The sequence below is a fragment of the Anoplophora glabripennis genome, unplaced genomic scaffold (genome assembly GCF_000390285.2).
Source record: "Anoplophora glabripennis isolate ALB-LARVAE unplaced genomic scaffold, Agla_2.0 scaffold1010, whole genome shotgun sequence".
Classification (NCBI taxonomy): Eukaryota; Metazoa; Arthropoda; class Insecta; order Coleoptera; family Cerambycidae; genus Anoplophora; species Anoplophora glabripennis.
The window spans coordinates 1-7,156 of record NW_019417237.1 but is presented as its reverse complement, the minus strand read 5'-3'; positions in this window follow the sequence as shown (position 1 = coordinate 7,156).

Here is a 7,156-nt window from a genome sequence, read left to right as displayed (position 1 = left end):
ACAAAAAACAAAAATATAAAGCCTTCACTTCTAACCTTCTTGGCTTGGAGACTACACAAGGAGCCTGAACTCCATGTAAACAAAAATCTTTCAAAAATAAGAGGGCGCTAGTGTTCCATACACAGACAACCTCACCTAGACGGGCCGTATTTAATTCCACGGGTACCAGTGAATGCAAAATCCGGGGAAGTGGAGTGTGGAAAGCAATCTGATCGCGCGCATCTTTAAGCAGATCCGGATTAAGTAATATTTTCATTACATATTCGCCATTATTCTATGGCTAGAAATTGGCCTCAATGATCTGCCCGCTAGGAACATTACATATTAAACATTATATTGCATCTTATGACAAATATTCAATTTTAAGTTTGTAAATCAGAAAATAGTTTATTTTAGTGTCATATTAAATAAAACTACAAAATAATTTAAATATATTTAGGTATTGTCATCTAAATAATATTAATTTATTTAATATTTGCCTTTTCGTAGATTTTACCGAATTAAATAATTTGACTTCATGATTTATTCGTACATCGATATAATTTTCACATTCAGCCCTTACAAGTTCTATTAAATGATTACAATTGTTAGGCAAATTATCAAATTGATGTTAATGCAAATTTTCAAATATGTTCGCATTCAGAGTTTTTTAATACATGATAAACAATTTTATTTTTCTGTAGCCTAGGTGTTTTGCTGTCATCATTATTAAAAATTTTTATTAACTTTTCTGTTTCTTGGCATATTACTACGACATCTCGAGATGGATACCTCAAACAACCACGATCTTTAATAAAAATTAATTGACTGTACGAATACTGTGTATGTGACATTAAACTATTTACACAGTCCTCACATTATATTGGCTTTATTAGAGAATTTCTTATTACGAATCCGCCAGTATATATATACTATAATGTACTTGCTAATTATTTTTTTTTTGTCACAAAACTCTTTGATTTTTTTCTCATCACATTTTGCCAACTCTCCTTTTCCAGGGTATCCAGGCGATTTTTTCAATTGAAAAATATATTTTATTAATTTTCAGCTATCTCGAAATTACGGGAATTGGTGAAATTTCATAAAAACTTGAGACATACATAAAGTAAATAATTACTAAAAATATTTTACAGTAATTCATTCATTATTTTATAATAACAATATCACGTTAATCACTACACTATTCAATTATAAAGCTAACCCTAGAAACTTGTGACGTCAACCGAAAAATGGCGTACATATTTACCTTTTATATATTCCTTTTTTTTCTTACCTAAAGAAGGAAACTTTTCGCTTCTCTTCACCAACTCGATCACTTCTATTTATACAATGTTTTATAATATACTTGCCCATGATAAAACGTCTAATTATCGAATCACAGCGATGCGTACAAGTCAAATGCTAGTACACGACTGAGCGCTGGGCTCCAAATCAGGCTCCGAAGTGTTTTCACCAAAGTCACTCTATAAGCCAGTCTAGGTGGTCTATGGTTCCATATGTCCCATATGTAGAGAGGGGAGATAAAAAGCGGCAGCTTGAATTATAAATCATTCAAGTCATTTTTGTGGTGTAAAAAAAATTAAAAGAAATAATGTAAGCTATTTTGAGTTATATAAATAATGACAATATGTCATTCCGGACTGTAATTAAACTAAATAAATAATAAAAAATATTAGCTTTGTGAGAATTTAGTGTTCGTAGAAAGAAACTAGCTTTCAAGGAATTGATGACGTGATCCTGTCAATATTAACCTATAAGTAAGGTTAATGTTTTTGATAATTACTTTGTTACAATTTTAGTTTAATGTAAGTAAAAATCACATTTTATACGGGAAGTTCCCTTTAAAAAAATAGTAATTCTTGTATTATTAATATGGAATTTTTAGTTGTGGTAAAAAAATTGAATATAAAAAAAACTCGGTTTTAAATAAACTTTTTAAAATATTAATACAGATGTCCGGTTTTGAGTCAAGTGATTCAGATGACTTATTAGACGCATTGTCCAGCTTGAGTGATGATGAAACAGATTTACTCTAACAGAAAGAGTAAATTTTAACAAAATATACTCCATTGTGAAGGTCAGTAAAAATAGGTAATCTAAATATTTTATAACTGTTTAAAATCGATTAGTTTTCTGGGTATATATTTAAAAATTGCTGTAAAATTTAATTCTACTTTCACAAAATTGTTGATTTAATTTGAACGTAACATGGTTCCATGACTTATTCCAAGGTAGAGTTAGAGTATAGACCAAAATTAATAAGGTATTATAAAGAAATATTTTATTTGAAAAACAAAATATTTATTTACCAAAGATTTCAATATTTTACTAATGGAATCAAAAAACGAAATTATTTGTACCTAATTAAAATAAAAATAAATATTTATTCATAACAAACAAGTAATAAAGTAAATATATACTACAAATAAAACAGGAACTCTTAAAAATAAGTAATACTTGTCAGTCTACCTTCTTTTTCTTCTTAATATTTCATTTTGTTCATGAAGCAAATTGATTTCCATGTTTAAATATTTAAGTTTATTTCGGTCAAATTTTCTAGTTTCAAACGATGTATTTCAATGCAGTTGATGCTGTACATCTGAACCTGTGAGGGCTCTTTATTTCTCTTCATTATTCTTGTATTTAGTTTCATAATTGCAGTTGTTACATCTCTACATTTGAAACCGCAAGGGATCTTTATGATTCACCTGGTGCTTTTTGACAACACTCTTGTATTTACTTTCGTAATCACAGTCGCTACACCTGTACATTTGAACCAGTGAGCGATCTTTATGTTTCAGTTGGTGGTTTTTGAGAGTACTTTTGTATTTACTTTCGTAATCACAGTCGCCACACCTGTACATTTGAACCAGTGATGGATCTTTATGTTTCAGTTGGTGTTTTTTGACAGCATACTTGTATCTAGTTTCGTAATCGCAGTCGTCACACCTGTACATTTGAATTAGTGAAGGATCTTTATGATTCAGTTGGTGTTGGCTCATACGCCTGCTGTATTTAGTTTCGTAATTGCAGTCGTTACACTTGTACATTTGCACTTGTGAAGGATCTTTATGTTTCACCTGGTGCTGTTTGATTGCATACTTGTATTTACTTTCGTAATCACAGTCGCTACACCTGTACATTTGAACCTGCGAAGGCTCTTTATGTTTCATTTGGTGCTTTTTGATAGCATCATTGTATTTAGTCTGGTAATCGCAGTCTTTACACTTGTACATCTGAACCTGTGAAGGCTCTTTATGTTTCAGTTGATGCCGTTTCATATGAACCTTGTATTTAGTTTCAAAATTGCAGTCTTTACACCTGTACATTAGAACCTGCGATGGATCTTTATGTTTCAGTTGGTGCTTTTTGATATTACTCTTAAAGTTAGTTTTGTAATCGCAGTCATTACACTTGTACATTTGAACCAGTGAAAGANTATTTGCAAGTACTTATATTTTTATATTTTCAACACTTCGTATTTTGGAAAATAAACGTTTCATTTATAAACGTTTTTATTAAAATATCGCAAGGAATTACGTCTTGTAGTAACTGACCGTAGTTACTTAGAGAACACCCAATAGATATACAGGGTGTTACGAAATTCGCCGACACGGACTCTGGGATCATGTTAAGCTAGATAGTCATAAAAAAATGTCTCTATCATTTTTCAATAACACCTATATTTTTCAAGATACGGCAGTTTTAAATATCCATAAATAATAAAAATTATCAATTTTTAATCATTTGATAAAAAAATTATGGCAAACCAATTGTTCAAAATTTCCACCACCTGCTTCTAAACATGCTTCAGCACATTGTGCTACAGCTCGAACAACGGAGTTGTCTCCCCTACCATCTGTGGCGTTATTTGTTGTATTGTTTGAAACAGACAGCACTATAACAATTAGTGACAATTTAGAAAGCATTAATCGATACTTTGACATCGTTAGAGTACAGTAAAAGTACCTGTCAATGCAAACTGCAAAATATTAGGCCACAATTATTCAAATCATTAATAGTATGATCCATCAGCAGATGGCTTTCGGAGCTTCAAATAATCGTGCAGGTGAAGCAATGCAGTTGGCTTGGCAGAGGCGGTCCATTTGCTTGGCCACCTCGTTCTCCAGACCTAAGGCCAGGTGGTTTTTTATTTTGGGGCTTCCGAAAAACGTTGGTGTACAGAACACCAGTGGCAAATTTGAATGAATTGCAGAACCGCCTATTTCAATCAATACAGCAAATAACATTAGAGCAGTAGCACAATGTGCTTAAATATATTTAATAGCAGACGGTGGAAATTTTGGACAATTGTTGTAACGCGTTTATCGTAATTGTTTATCTAATGTTGAAAATTGAAATTTATAAATATACATTTTTATTGTTTTTGGATATTTGATACTGCTATATCTCTAAAATACTAGTCTGATTGAAAAATCATAAAGACACTTTTTTATCACCTTATGCAGTTTAGTATGATCCCACAGTCCGTGTCCGCGAATTTGTATAGAATTTAAAAAAAATCTTCTAATCGAAGTAAAACTGCAATTTCAAATGAATAAACACTGAAACAGCATGTGCGAGATAATTTATTGAATAGATAACTCATCAATAACAGTGAGATATNAGTTTATTTCGGTCAAATTTTCTAGTTTCAAACGATGTATTTCAATGCAGTTGATGCTGTACATCTGAACCTGTGAGGGCTCTTTATTTCTCTTCATTATTCTTGTATTTAGTTTCATAATTGCAGTTGTTACATCTCTACATTTGAAACCGCAAGGGATCTTTATGATTCACCTGGTGCTTTTTGACAACACTCTTGTATTTACTTTCGTAATCACAGTCGCTACACCTGTACATTTGAACCAGTGAGCGATCTTTATGTTTCAGTTGGTGGTTTTTGAGAGTACTCTTGTATTTACTTTCGTAATCACAGTCGCCACACCTGTACATTTGAACCAGTGATGGATCTTTATGTTTCAGTTGGTGTTTTTTGACAGCATACTTGTATCTAGTTTCGTAATCGCAGTCGTCACACCTGTACATTTGAATTAGTGAAGGATCTTTATGATTCAGTTGGTGTTGGCTCATACGCCTGCTGTATTTAGTTTCGTAATTGCAGTCGTTACACTTGTACATTTGCACTTGTGAAGGATCTTTATGTTTCACCTGGTGCTGTTTGATTGCATACTTGTATTTACTTTCGTAATCACAGTCGCTACACCTGTACATTTGAACCTGCGAAGGCTCTTTATGTTTCATTTGGTGCTTTTTGATAGCATCATTGTATTTAGTCTGGTAATCGCAGTCTTTACACTTGTACATCTGAACCTGTGAAGGCTCTTTATGTTTCAGTTGATGCCGTTTCATATGAACCTTGTATTTAGTTTCAAAATTGCAGTCTTTACACCTGTACATTAGAACCTGCGATGGATCTTTATGTTTCAGTTGGTGCTTTTTGATATTACTCTTAAAGTTAGTTTTGTAATCGCAGTCATTACACTTGTACATTTGAACCAGTGAAAGATCTTTATGTTTCAGTTGGTGCTTTTTGATAACATTCTTGTATTTACTTTCGGAATCGCAGTCGTTACACTTGTACATTTGAACCTGTGATGAATCTGTATGCCTCAGCACGTGTTTCTGAAGTAATTTTTCATTTTCAGTTTCGTATTCACAAGACTCACATTTATACGCTTCCAAATCATTCTTGTGTCTCGCACAGTTTTCCGAAAAACGGATCTCACTTTCAGTTTCGTAAATACATTTATCACATTTGTACAATACTTTGCACTCCTGCTTTGTTTTCACTTCTGATGCATTCTCATGTTTACATCCATCCTCTTCTTCATCTTTACAGTCACTCTCCTCGAATGGTACAATATTGGGGCTCTGAAGTGGTGTGTCGCTGAAAAAATTGCAAATACAGGGTATTTTTGAAAATCGGCTTTTAATTTTAAGAGGTTACAAGTGACACATGCCAAAATATTGCCTTTCACAAAAATTACNTCATCTTTACAGTCACTCTCCTCGAATGGTACAATATTGGGGCTCTGAAGTGGTGTGTCGCTGAAAAAATTGCAAATACAGGGTATTTTTGAAAATCGGCTTTTAATTTTAAGAGGTTACAAGTGACACATGCCAAAATATTGCCTTTCACAAAAATTACCCTAATAAAGGGGCATATTCACATTCGAAGTTAATAAGATGTGATTATTAATTATACATTTGTACCAACATAGCGAAACAACTCGGTGCTTGCTATTGATGCGATAAGCGAAAATTACCAAGCGAACGTGACCGAAAATTACGTAATTTACTGCTGGCTTTAAAACGAAAATTACTCAGAGGAGAAATTAAACGGTAATATTCTGGGAAACTTTTGCGGTAACAATGAAGGGAATTTTCTCCCTGTAAAATTACCAATTCTCGGATATGTACAAGCACATGTGACATGCGCATACGCCACCGTAAGCAGCTAGCCAGCGAGGGCACACGGTATGCATTATCTGTAATTTGAACACTAATCTGAGAATCCCAGACAGAATTTAGAAGTGTTTGTTTACTCCAGCCACATACGAGAGTTCACACCGATAAAATGAGAAAAGTTAAAGGTGTATTTTGGTAATATTTTAAAGAAAGTGGTGAAAATGCAAACACATTCATTTATCTTCTGGACAGATTTTTAGAGTTACTGTTTTGTTTTTAGTTTATGTGGGAAATTCATAGATTCTTAAAGTTGCCCATATGTTTATGTTTTCAGATAAGCTGTCTAGCTTCCAGCCAGATGACACTATTAGTTGGCCAAGTACTAGTAGCAGTATGTTAGACAGATTCATTGATAGAATAAATGATAAGGGAAGAAATAAATGGACCAAAAACCAGCAAAAGCTACCTACACATCAGGATGTCCATTTTCAATGGTCGATAATAGTTACTGGCAAGACTTTTTCTATGCACTAAGACCTTCATACAAATTACCTTCCCGAGAGGATATTTCTTGTAAACTTATAGAACAACAATACGAATCTGTTCAAAATGAACAGTTAAAATAAAGGAAGCTGCTTCCCTAGCTCTACAGTGTGACGGTTGGTTCGAATGTTCGAAATGAGGCTATAATTAATTTTGTAGTTACAACTCCTGAGCCTGCATT